This window comes from Passer montanus, unplaced genomic scaffold (assembly GCF_014805655.1).
Source record: "Passer montanus isolate IOZ18808 unplaced genomic scaffold, ASM1480565v1 scaffold9, whole genome shotgun sequence".
Classification (NCBI taxonomy): Eukaryota; Metazoa; Chordata; class Aves; order Passeriformes; family Passeridae; genus Passer; species Passer montanus.
In genome coordinates, this window is record NW_024374367.1 from 15,005,829 (window position 1) to 15,018,380 (window position 12,552).

The 12,552-nt window shown below is 43.2% G+C and overlaps 1 protein-coding gene across 3 annotated transcripts in view; it reads left to right on the forward strand.

Moving 5' to 3' along the window:
• CNTN6 (contactin 6) overlaps positions 1–12,552 on the forward strand; it is a 125,212-nt gene that overhangs the window by 90,816 nt on the left and 21,844 nt on the right. The window lies entirely within an intron of this gene.

The following is a 12,552-nucleotide window of genomic DNA, read 5'->3' on the forward strand; positions in this document are numbered from 1 at the left end:
ACCCTCATTCCTGGAGAAAGTTTCCCAGACTTCAAGATAGACTGGAATCCACAAAAGTGTGAAATGGATTCTGGAGAGTAGTGTAGGTGTGTCACTGGGTGAGAAATTTAGGTTTTGGGATTTTTAGTGTGTTTTGGATGGAAGCAGGATGGAGGGCACAGGGTGTTGTCCTGGGTTTCTTCTTCATGCTGCTTCTTCCTTCTTCTCCGTGGGTTCGGGTGGCATTTTGTAATTGGGCAGAAAATCCACACTGCGGGCTCTTTGGGATCAGTTATTGGTTAAAAGGGAAAATAATCTAGGTGTCAGTTCTTAATCGGGTAGTTTAGTCTTAAAACCTTGTACCAAGAGACTGTTGGCCATTTTGTGCCTTCAAATGAAAAGCTGCTGAACTCACAGCAGTGAGGCTGTTTCACTGATAAGAAACAATAAACACCTGAGTCCCAACATGAACTACAGTCTCAAGTGCCTTCAGCCCAGACCCAGAGAAAGCAATAGCACAGGGTGGGATTGTTGGGGCGGACAATCCCCAAGGAGTTGGACTCCATGATCCCTCTGGGTCCCTTCCAGCTCCGGCTTTTCCATAATTCTACAATTCCACACTAATGACAATTAAATGGGGGAATATTAAAATCAAAGGGTCTCACTGGCAGAAATGAGGGATATTGTATGCAACATACAGGCCTGAGGATATTTCCATACACAAACGGAGACAGATGGATGAAATGGGCAGCAGTGTCTTCAGAAGTGCTGAGAATGTCTGAGAGTCCTTCTCAGCATCTCTTTCAGTTCACAAATATAACAGCAACCCTCTCTTGTCACCTTCTGTTGTCAGCCTTTGAAATCTATAATCAGTAATTCATGAAGCTCTGGCAGCTGAGCACCAGATTTTCACACAGGACCACTTGCTCAACAAGGTTACTTTGGGTCACATCAGACTTAAAATGATGACAATTCTCTAAAACATTATCCCAAACTGTGACACACAGAATTGTTTCCCTATGCCACACTGCAGGAATTCACAATAGAGATAAATCACAGGAGTATTTATGACAGAAGGTGCAAATCTGAGAATTTTATGTAGGTGCTGCCAATGGAACAGAGAAATTTGGGTGAGCAATCCATCCCATGACCATAGAGAACTTTCCAATGACTTTCCCCCCCTTCTATGGTGGCCATTTTATTTTCATTTTAACCACTCATGATGGAAAACACTTTTCTAACCAGTGTTTAATCAAAACTTTATTTGTCTTTCGATTGTATTTTGATTGTATTGCCTATTCCAGAGGCTGAACTAAGCCTGGATCTTGAGGTTCCACTACTCTGATATTCCCCACCTGATTTACTGATAAAAGAAATATTTACACACTCCGTACAGTATTTACTTGTGCTCCTGTATTAATTTACTAACAATAATTCCGAGCACACTGTAATTTCTGAGTATCCCAGAAGGCTCCTGCTGCTGGGCAGGAGCAAATAACAGGAGCAGGATTTACAAAGGAGACAGAGAGTTTAAAATCTCTGCATGCACATTATTGCCAGTGTGGCCACTGGTGCAAAGTGGAATTTATGAGGCTGTTTGATTATTAAATGACAAACTGGCTAATGCTGGGGTTTAAAAAGGATGGGAAATAAATCAGCAGTACAGTGTTAGTCCAGAGATCTCTCTGACAGAAAACAAAATGAAATAAGGGTTTGTGTGGCTGTAAAGTACATGGCTAATTAAAGTGCTGGAATTACACATAAAAAGAGAGGGAACATGGTCTGCCTTTCTCCACAGATATGATTAAACCCTGACAAAGCCTATTTCTGCTCCCATTTTATCGTGCTGCAATTATAACCTTTATGGGCTCTTTTATTGGCCTTTTCTAAAATATCTGGTAGGGTTATAGTTGCTAAAAAAAGGAAAAACCAATCCCTTCCAGTCCTGGCAGCCAAACTGTGATGGGCTCATTCTTAAATAAGTCAGATCATGCAGCTGCTTTTAAATTATTTAGACAAATTTAATCTTTTGTTAACAAAATAGTGAAACCAGACCTATTCCTAAAAGGGGGAAGAATATTCCTTCATTTTCATGTTTTTCCTTTCACTCCTGATAATAGTTTATTCCTGATAGTCCTGAATATGTGGTAAGCACTCTCCCTGATCAGCTGAACTCTTGATATCACAGGAGAACTTTCCTTTGTATTAAATTCAGCTTCTAAGTGTGTAAAGAGAAGTGTGCTAAATAGGAGTACTAATTATTAGATTTTCCATATTAATAGATCCACAATTAAATTTTTTCAATTAGGTTTCTTCTGAGTTCTTGAGGTAATTTTTAAGTTTACAAAGCTGCAGTATTTGGGCCCCTGCTCTCTGAAAAATACCTTAGAATTTTTGAAGGGTAATTTTCTGCATTTCTTGCTGGGGTTCAGCAGTGAAGGTCCTCAGTCCTCAGTCCCCTCTTCAGGGCAGAGTTTTCTCCAGCCCCACTTGTCTTTCCCATCCTTTCTGTGGCTCAGACTCACCATTGCTCAGCTCTTCAGCAGCTTGTCTGCTCTCATTTCTGCAAATCACTTCATTGCACTTGAAGCACACATGTAGATCCTGCAGAAAATGCCAAAATAATATTTATTTTAATGTTGGATGGTGAAATAAAGCCTTAAGATAACAGTACCAGATCTCTTTATTGCTCCCAGCCCTCTCCATTGAGCGTTTCCCTTCCAAATTTTCAGCAAAAACTCCATTCCACCCTTACTGGCAGGGCTCAGGCCCTGAGTAATGGGATTTATCCATGGTCCATGGTGCTGGCACCTGAGAGAGGGAATTCCAGGTTACCAGCTGCAGGAATCTGAGGAAAATCCCACAGCTGGTCCTCCTGCCTGGTTTTCACTTCTCCCTCCTCATGTGTTATCCACCAGTTCAGCTTCAGGTGCTCTCTTGGGCAATTATGCTTCTTCTTTGGGTCAAAATCGGCAGAAATGGGGTTTGGGGAGCAATGCCACTTCTGCAAGGACAGCTGTTTGGCCTTTGTGGAATAAAGAACTTTTGCTGGTGTGTGCTGTGGGTTTGAGCTCAGTGTAGCAAGGAAACACAACAAAACCCAAGCGTTGTGCTCCAAACTCCCTTCCCGTGGAGTCTGACACAGATTTCAGCTATTTTCATGTGTGTCACATCCTCAGTGCACGCAACAGGAGTTTTCTTCATCTCTCTTCTCGCTTCTATCCCCTCGTATCCAACTGAGGAAACAGAAGAGAAGAAAGGAACAATTCATATATTAAATAAAACAAATTTTCAAGTCTAGACACCGATCTCATCACAAACGTCTGTCTTCGTGCCTTCAGTGAATTCAGATTTGGGACTCTCATGGAAAACTTATTTTACAAAAATTCTTTTTGATGGAAGCACTTTAGTGAAAGGGGATTGGGCCTGGTTTTGCTTTGCCAGAGAGAGGTGCTATTCCCCCAGCCTGGGCTGAGCATCCCCAAGCACTGCAGAGAATGCATGGAAACATATGGGATTCACTTCACTCGGAATTTCAATGAGGAGAGCTGAGGGAAAACTGAGAAATGAGGTAGGCTGGAAGAATGCATTAGTCATATACAGCACTTTCCATGCATTAATAATCAGTAATAAGCAAATATTCATAATTTAAATTGTTTTTGGGGGCCTGAGCAAGAAGTACATTTAGAGATCATAAAATATGCTCAATACTTGTTGGCTCCAAGTCTTGCTTGTAGGACACAGCTCAGTCCCAGCTCTGTGAAGGATGGGAATGGATCCTCTGCCATAAATAAGGCTGGTGAATTCTGTGTCCAGTGGCACACTTGGTTTTGGTGTTTTACACTCGGGTTATTGCCATTACTCACAAGAAACATGGGAAAACCATGAGGGGGGAAACTGCATTTGAACAACACTGTGGAAAGTGAATGGAGCAGATGTCGGGATGGGTGGGGGAATTGTCTGGGAATTGCTGAGTTCCTGCAGTGTCTGGGAAATGCTGAGTTCCTGAAGTAACCAGGAATTGCTGAGTTCCTGCAGTATCTGGGTATTGCTGAGTTCCTGGAGTATCTGAGTATTGCTGAGCTCCTGGAGTATCTGAGTATTGCTGAGTTCCTGGAGTATTTGGGTATTGCTGAGTTCCTGCAGTATCTGGATATTGCTGAGTTCCTGGAGTATTTGGGTATTGCTGAGTTCCTGGAGTATCTGGATATTGCTGAGTTCTTGGAGTGTTTGGGTATTGCTGAGTTCCTGCAGTATCTGGATATTGCTGAGTTCCTGCAGTATCTGGATATTGCTGAGTTCCTGGAGCTGCCCCTTGGAGCCCAGGCTCGGGGGGTTCTCCTGCTGCCAGGGGACCAGCCAGGACCCAGCAGGTTTCCTTAGGATCTGTTCTCCCACCACCCTCTGAGCCACCCCTTGTTTGTGTTTTCCTTCTGTTCCTCCACTGCTCACAGCCAAATTCCAAAACCAGGAGCATTTTAACACATTTAAACTTTTTTAGTTGTTATTCAGGAAAAGGATTGTTTTGTGTTTGTGGATGGAATTAGACAAACAGGGAGTTAAAAAGTCTGCAGCTCCTCCTGAGGGGCAGCTCCAACTTTCCCTGGGACAGGGAATGGCTGGAGATGTGTTGGGGGAGGTCTAGGTTGGATTTTTGGGAAAGGTTCTTCCCCAGAGGGTGCTGGGCACTGCCCAGGCTCCCCAGGGAATGGGCACAGCCCCAGAGCTCCAGGAGGGTTTGGAAAACTCTCCCAGGGATGCCCAGGGTGGGATTTTGGGGTTGGATTTTGATCCTTGTGGGTCCCTCCCAGCTCAGCTTCTGCTGTGATTATTGGTAAACAGGAGAAGTCCTCACTCAATGCCCTGATCAAACACAAAATGCATTGTCTGTGAAACAGCATTTCAGCTCCCACCAATTTGAGCAGAAATGTGTCAGGACAGTTCAGCAAACTTCAGGGAAACATTTCAATTACCAGAATGTCAGTGCTGTTGGTTTAGCTTCAGAATATCCGTTATCCTTAAAAATAAATAAAAAAATCTGCTTGGGGAGGAATCAAGACCAAATGGATAGAAAATTCTAAAATTTGCACTAGTCTGCTAACAAAGGAGGAGATTGATGGCAGTTGACTATTCTTTAGCTGAAGTCAATATGCAGCCTAAGGGAGTTATTTACTTGTTCTTGGCAGGTGCCTCCCTCTCAAATGAGACACCAAACTTAGATGAGCAAAGCTGAGGGAATGAAATCCATCCACAGCGTCTGAAAAAACCCACAACGGCCTTGAAGTCAAAGCAGCTGAGTGGCACAGGCAAAGAGGAGTCAGGCTGCTTAGTGCCACCCTGCTTTCCTCACCCACTGCTTGCACATAAAATACCCCAGATATTTGCATGCAGGTGCAAAGTTCCATATAAAATCTATTTTTCTTATAAATTCCAGAACTTACTGTTCTATTCCCAGCTTTCTACAGCAATGCAGTTGGGTGAATTACACTGTGATATTAATTTTACTATTATTTTATTTTTTAAGTCTGGTTTTTGAAGCCTGGATTAAGTGTATCTCTGTTTCTATCCTCCTTGCTTTTCCACCACGAGGAGTTTTGCATAGCTTTGATGAGATGCCTTAACCCTTCTATCTTATCAGTGTCTGTGTGCTTGTAAAGAAGTTCATTTCCTATTTTAGTATTTAAATAGAGCACTTGAAGTGTGGGCATCAGCAATCAGAGCAATTCCAGCTATCTCAGACACCACTGCTGAAAGTCAACACGAATACAAATTAAGCTTATCTGTTGATGAAATCCCACTTTTGCCTGGAGAACCAATGGCATTGATTCCACCTCTGCTAAATTTGATGAATCACTTCAGCTCCATTCCTTGCTTACAAACAGATTGACAGGAATTAAAAGCACAGATTTACCTGCCTGCTTCCAGTGTTTGGTCTGAAGTTACTCTTTAAGACTTGAAAACTCCTACAGAACCTGGAGTTGCTGTTTAGAAGTGTTTTTATCTCTGAAACCCCAGTGTCACAGCAGATTTGGTGCTAACCAGACAAACCCCACCATCACACTATTCCCCAGGGAATGCTGAGAGCTGCAGGAAGTATTTTCTAGCTAAAAATATCCAGGGCTGGCACCACAGTGCTCCTGGTTTCAGACAGAAAAGAGAAGGGAATTGCAGAGAGCTGAGAGAGGCTGTGCCAATGTTTTTACTGAGGATTTATTTGCTCTCAGCAGGGAAGTTTGTCTGGTTTTGGGGTTTGTCTGGTTTTGGTGTTGGTTGTGGGCATTTTCCAGTGCTGCCCCCTGAACAGTGCCACTGGATCTGGAGGAACATCACACATGGCAGCAGCCACAGGAATCTCCAGAACTGGTGATATTGGCAGAGAAGTTTTACAATCAGAGGCTTGTCAGAAAACACCCCAAACTCTCCTGAAGTGCCTTCAGTCTTTCCTTCTCCATCTTTCTGGTTATTTTCTCCATATTTGTTGTTCCCCATGCAGAGAGTGAAGGCAGGGGAATGGAAAATTTGACTGAAAGATGAGGAGGGAGATAAGGAGAAGGAAGAACGAGCACAGATGATGGGAAGAAAAAAAGAAACACTTTATTTTTCCTTCTGTATCTTATTTTCCTTTGTTTCTCCCCTTTCTTCTCGCTCTGTTCTGTTTCCATTTGAAGTCAAGGCACTGCAGAGTAACGAGGAAGCAGGAGGGGACCCCCATTGCTACCTGACCCAGGCAGCAGCCAGAGGATAGTGGTGCAGGGGAAGACAGGAGAAAAGGGTTTTTCCTTTCTTTTCTCTCTTCTTGGAGAGTTTCACAACGTTACAAGCCAACAAACCTAATTTCACCCTGCGCTGCTGAGTGCTCAGTGCCAGTGTTTAGCACACCAGATAATGGGAGCATGGAGGAAGTAAATGAAGCAGATGTTCTCACGTGAAAAAGAGGATTTATTACAACTCCCCTCTGCAGGACACCCCTCTAATGCAATTTGAAATTGTTCCCACTCATGTTACAGCAGCCTTGTTAAGGGGAGCCTTTCCAAGGGGCTGTCCTGGATGCTGAGACATCCCAGGAAATCTGTCACTCTTCCCTGCCACAAGGAATTGCAATAATCCAGCCCCCAGTGAGTGTCAGTGCTGTGCCCTCTCCCCCTTCCAGCTCGTGCCCTGCTCCATGCACATTTTCTGATGGATGTTCAGGATTCCATCCAAAACCAGATAATCTCATTGGATTTTTTCCACTGAGCAGGCTGGGAATCAAGGTTCCTAATTAGGAGTTTGTATGAAAAAAAGTAATGAGAGAATGCAACCTTCTGTGCTTCTCTCCCAGTCCAAGTTGTGCTGCCATGCATATCATTGCTGCTGATGGTATTGCTGCAGCATCAAAAATGCCACTGTGGGATGGAAAATATGCACCATACTTGGAAAACATGCACCAGATTTGGAAAACCTGAACCAGATTTGGAAAACATGCACCAGATTTGGACAACATGCACCAAATATGGAAAGTGTGCACCAAATTTGGAAAACATGCATTAGATTTGGAAAACATGCACCATATTTGGACAACATGCACCAAATATGGAAAGTGTGCACCAAATTTGGAAAACATGCATTAGATTTGGAAAACATGCACCATATTTGGACAACATGCACCAAATTTGGAAAACCTGCACCAAATTTGAAAAACACGCCCCAAATTTGGAAAAAAAATTGTGCCAAATTTGCTGCACAGGCACCAAATCAAAGATTGTGATCCCCAGAGTTCTCAGAGAAAGTGTGACATTGGAGGGAAGAGATCCAAGTGTGTTGAGGAGGTGATATAAAGGAGATTGATTAACAAAGAAACTCAGAATGTCCCAGGTTGGAAGTTTGGAAAACCTGCACCAAATTTGGACAGCATACTCCAAATTTGGACAACATGCCCCATATTTGGAAAACATGTTCCAAATTTGGGAAAAATGCACTGAATTTGCTGCACAGACACCAGATCAAAGATTGTGATCCCCAGAGTTCTCAGAGAAAGTGTGACATTGGAGGGAAGAGATCCAAGTGTGTTGAGGAGGTGATATAAAGGAAATTGATTAACAAAGAACCTCAGAATGTCCCAGCTTGGAAGGGATCCCCAAGGAGCATCAAAGTCCAGCTGCTGGCCCTGCACAGGATGAACACGATGGGCACAGGGACTGCAGCCAGGCAATTTCCAGGCATGATGAGCAAAGAATCTTCCAGGGAGGGATTTTTGGAGTTGTTTGGAGTGGGAAGTATCATGTAGTGAGGGCACTGTGGAAAACTGGCTGATGTTTGGCCAACGTGAAGGATCTGTAGGAGGCACAAACAGCTCTGGTTTAGCCATGGGATTTTGGGAGACAATGGAATGTTGCTCTTTCATTGCTACTCTTCCACGAGACCTAAAAATCTTCTCAGATTTTCAGTGAAAGAGAACTCTGAAAAAGGAAAGGAAAAGCTGAAGGGACACACACAAGTGACAGAATGTGACTAACACATCAAAAAGACAGAAACTTTCTATGCAAGGATGTGGCTCTGGGGCTTCAGTGAACCACACCTAGCCTCCATCACTGTCACTCAAACTGAGCTTAAATTCACCAGCCCAGAGAGGATTGTGCCAGGTTTCCTGCAGGTCCATGGGGAGCCCAACCAACAAAAACAAGAAATTAGAGGTGATGGACCTGGCTGGATGGGGTTTGGAGCACCCTGGGGTAGTGGAAGGTGTCCCTGCCCATGGCAGGGGTAGAATGGGATGAGCTTTAAGGTCTCTTCTGCTCCAAACCATCCTGCCATTCTCTGATTCTGTTTTGGGGGTTTTTGGTCTCTGATTCCATTGCAGGGTTTCTGAAATTCAAACAGGGCCACGCTGGTGTCAGCTGCTTGTTGTCTGGACAGAATTCTTTAAGATTACCAGCAGGTTTTATTGCTCTTGTGCTCCTGAAATGTGTTCTGACAAGCAGAGAGGGAAGCAGCTTCCTGCAAGTGAATGAAACTCCCACGCAGAGGGCATTTCAGGGCCTTCTGTACTGGTTAAATTCTACTTAAATCCCATATTAAGGGCTTAGTTTTACATCTGGAGTGAATTTAGTTGTGTGAAGGGCTGAGTCAGAGCTCCTGATAGTGTCTGGATCACAAAAATGATGATTAATGGTGGGATTAGAATAGTGGCAGTGTGGACATCCCATCCTGCTCGGGGAGAGCTTTTGTCTGATGTAGTGGAGTTACAAAGATTTCATAAAACCAGCAGAACTTGGAAGACAAAGAAATTGGCAGCTGTTTTATTTGGCAGTTGTGTTTCTTTTCTGCTTTTCTTTCCCATACACACAGAGGTGCTGTTGCCCAGTATTCCCTGGCTGCCAGCTCTGGGATGTGTCACTACAACACATTTGGGCACATTTGGGTGCTTTTGTCACTTTTTTCCTTTGGCCATCACAGAGGAACATCTGCCTCACATTTAATCCTTGAGTGCGTTACAGACCGGGCAAAACAATTTTTGCTATTTTATGTTAAAGGCAGTAGCAGCTCCTGAAAATCCTGTGTTTTCTCTGGAATCTGTATGATGGAGTACAGCTCAGTTCAGATGGCTGTATATATTTACATAAATAAATATTTGTGGTCCCAATTGCAGAGGTTTGATGTAAAAATAATTCTATTTTTAGGAAGAGGGGAGAATTTTAAGAAATAGGATGGAAGACTTCTAGCATCATGTTTAATAACTTCTAATAATATTATTTTCTACAATATTTTAATAAGACTATTCAGCTGGATTGTGTAATTTTGTTTTGATCCAAATAGTTAAAAGATTATAATGACATTTATTTGATTTCCAGTTAATTGTCAGTCAACCCTGAAGCTCATTTATATCAGCATGCAGATAAGGAAAATCTTTTAAGCGCAGTTTATTAAATGGCAACACTATTAGCATACAAATTATGCTCAGAATAGAATAAACAGGTACAAAGATCATTAACATATGATACAGACAGTCAGATCTCAGATGGGATTCAGTGGGACCTTTTCAAAAATACCAGGGCTGTCAGCAGCAGGGACAAGTCATTCACTCAGCCAAACTTTACTCACATTTCCATCTGCATAAATCACTGCTAATTCCGAGTCGTTTGGGAGTTGTGCTCATCTTTCTGCCCCTCACTCACTTCCCTTTGTAGTTTTTAATGCAGCCTCTCCTGCTCCTCAATCTTGGTAAAATTAGAGGAGTCAGATATTGTCTCAGTGTCTGGCAGCACGTCTGGAGAAATTTATAAACAATATATCTTTGCACAGCCTGGAAATAAAGAGGGGGTTTGCTCCTGAGCAGCAAGGGGAGGCTGAGCAGACATGGTTTCAAATAGGATTTCTCAGATAATAAAAATTACTTTGCCTCTGATTTCATCAGATCCAGATTCCTCTCTTTTTATCAGTGCAGTGCTGTGATGAGGCTTCAATAACGCTGGGAGGTGTCAGATGTGAGAGGCAGACAGGAGACAAGGAGAGGGAATCTTTACAAAGTACCAGGGTTACTTTATTTGGAAAAGAATTACACCCTTGAAGGGAGAGCTGCCCTTCTGGCAGTGCTGAAAGCTGCAGAATCCACCCAGTTTTACACGGATCCAGCTCAAGATTTTGATGGGGATTTCAAAGGCCTTTGCTGTTTGAATCCATGCATTTCATATCCATGAATTAACATCCCCCTCTCCCAAAAACAGATTGGCTGAACAATGCAGCAGTGCACAAAGCTACCCCTGCTGCACTTTTAAATCTAATGACTTGACACATCTTTCTTTTCTCAGATTTTATTTCTTCTATCAGCCTTGTTAAATACATATTATTCTTTCATGCTCTTAAGATCAAAGCAAATAGCCATCAACAATCTTTTGTTCACACGAGACAACACGTTCGGAGATGGTTTGTTTGGCCTGGTTAATTAAAAGCTGTACCTATCATCCCTGCTTGATTTCTCAAGTTCTTTACTTAAAAAAGTATGTGTGACAATTTTAATGAGCTCTCACCTCTTCCCCACAGCCTCTGGCTTCTGCACAAACTTTGCAAACTCTTCTTTTTGAACATCACACGGAGCTCTGACTCCAGCAGATCCCGGGGAAGATGTTTGTTTTCCCTCCCTGCACATGGTGCTCATCTCATCTCCTGATGGAGTCACTCAGAGGGGAATTTCAATATTTATGTCTGCTGGGTTTAAAGTAAAAAAAGGGCCAGGTTAGATTAGGAATGAGGAAGAAATATTTTACATTGCTGGTGACAAAGTGCTGACACAGGGTGCCCAGAGCAGCTGTGGCTGCCCCTGGATCCCTGGCAGTGCCCAAGGCCAGGCTGGACAGGGCTTGGAGCAGCCTGGGATAGTGGAATGTGTCCCTGCCCATGGATCTGGATGATCTTTAAGGTCCCTCCCAACCCATTCCACAATTCTATATGGAATAATATTTCTGTGTATTCCCAACTCGCCCTGGTGTGCAGGAACTTTACACGAGTTGTCAGAAGTGGATTTTCATCTCTTCTTTTGCTCACAGCAGCTTGGTTTAATTTAGCTGCTCACCTAGAGGCAGCACCAGGCAGGAGCATGGGAGAAAGCAGGAAGAGTCTAGGATTTAAGCATTTTGTAAATCATTAATGCCAGCCTAGAGTTAGGCTGGGCTTAATCAATCCTTTGGTGCCTCAGAGCTTTATGAACTCAGCTGGGCCCTGAGTTCTTCCTTCTCCTCCTTCTTTCCCAGCACTGCATTTATCAGATCTGCTTCACATCTTGTGCTTTTGGGCCTTTGACAGGCTCTTATTTACTTATTGAGAGAAGTCCAGTTTTCCTGACAGACAAAATATTCTCCTTGCATTGTGTTGGACAAGTTAAACTTTTCTGTCTCATCACAGCACTTGGAATTACCTTGTCTTGTGATGCAGCTGCTAAGAATTATTATCTATAGCCTTCACACAGCCTCAAATATTGTGAAAAGGAATGGTTTCCTGCGAGCCTTTCAGCAGGTGAGACGTGCCTTTCACAGCTTCTTTTGAAACCATTTGTCAGAGCTTGATCCAAAGGCCATTAAAGGCAATTCCCATGGCCTTCTGCAGCACAGCTCCCTAATTTGGGAGAGAAGTGGGAGAGGACAAAGTGCAGCCCCTCTGAACCCACCCAGGGCACAAAGTGGTGGCTCTGAGGGAGTTTAGGGCGACTTTGCTGCTCTTGGCACCTGGGGCAGCGTTTCAGAGGGTGCTGTTGTTTTTCTCGTGTTTGAAATGCATCATCTTGATTTTCTGCTGTGCTTTGTCTTCCCATCCCTCTCCTGTCACAGACCTCAGGGCAGCTGGAAATTTCTCACATTTTTAAACACTTTTTTTTAAATCCTTCCCCACTAAACTAATTATTCTGGAGTCCTTTGTGCTCTTACACAAATTCTGCCTGAGTGTCTTATTTACTGCTCGCTCTAATTGTTGTTAGGTAGCGTGACCTGTTTCAAACAACTCAGGAGCTTTTATTTAGCAGATTTTCTCTCTGCTAAGCTCCTTTTTTTATCCATTAAAAGAGCCATTCCATCCTCAGCCTGCCCAGCCATTGAAATATTGTTT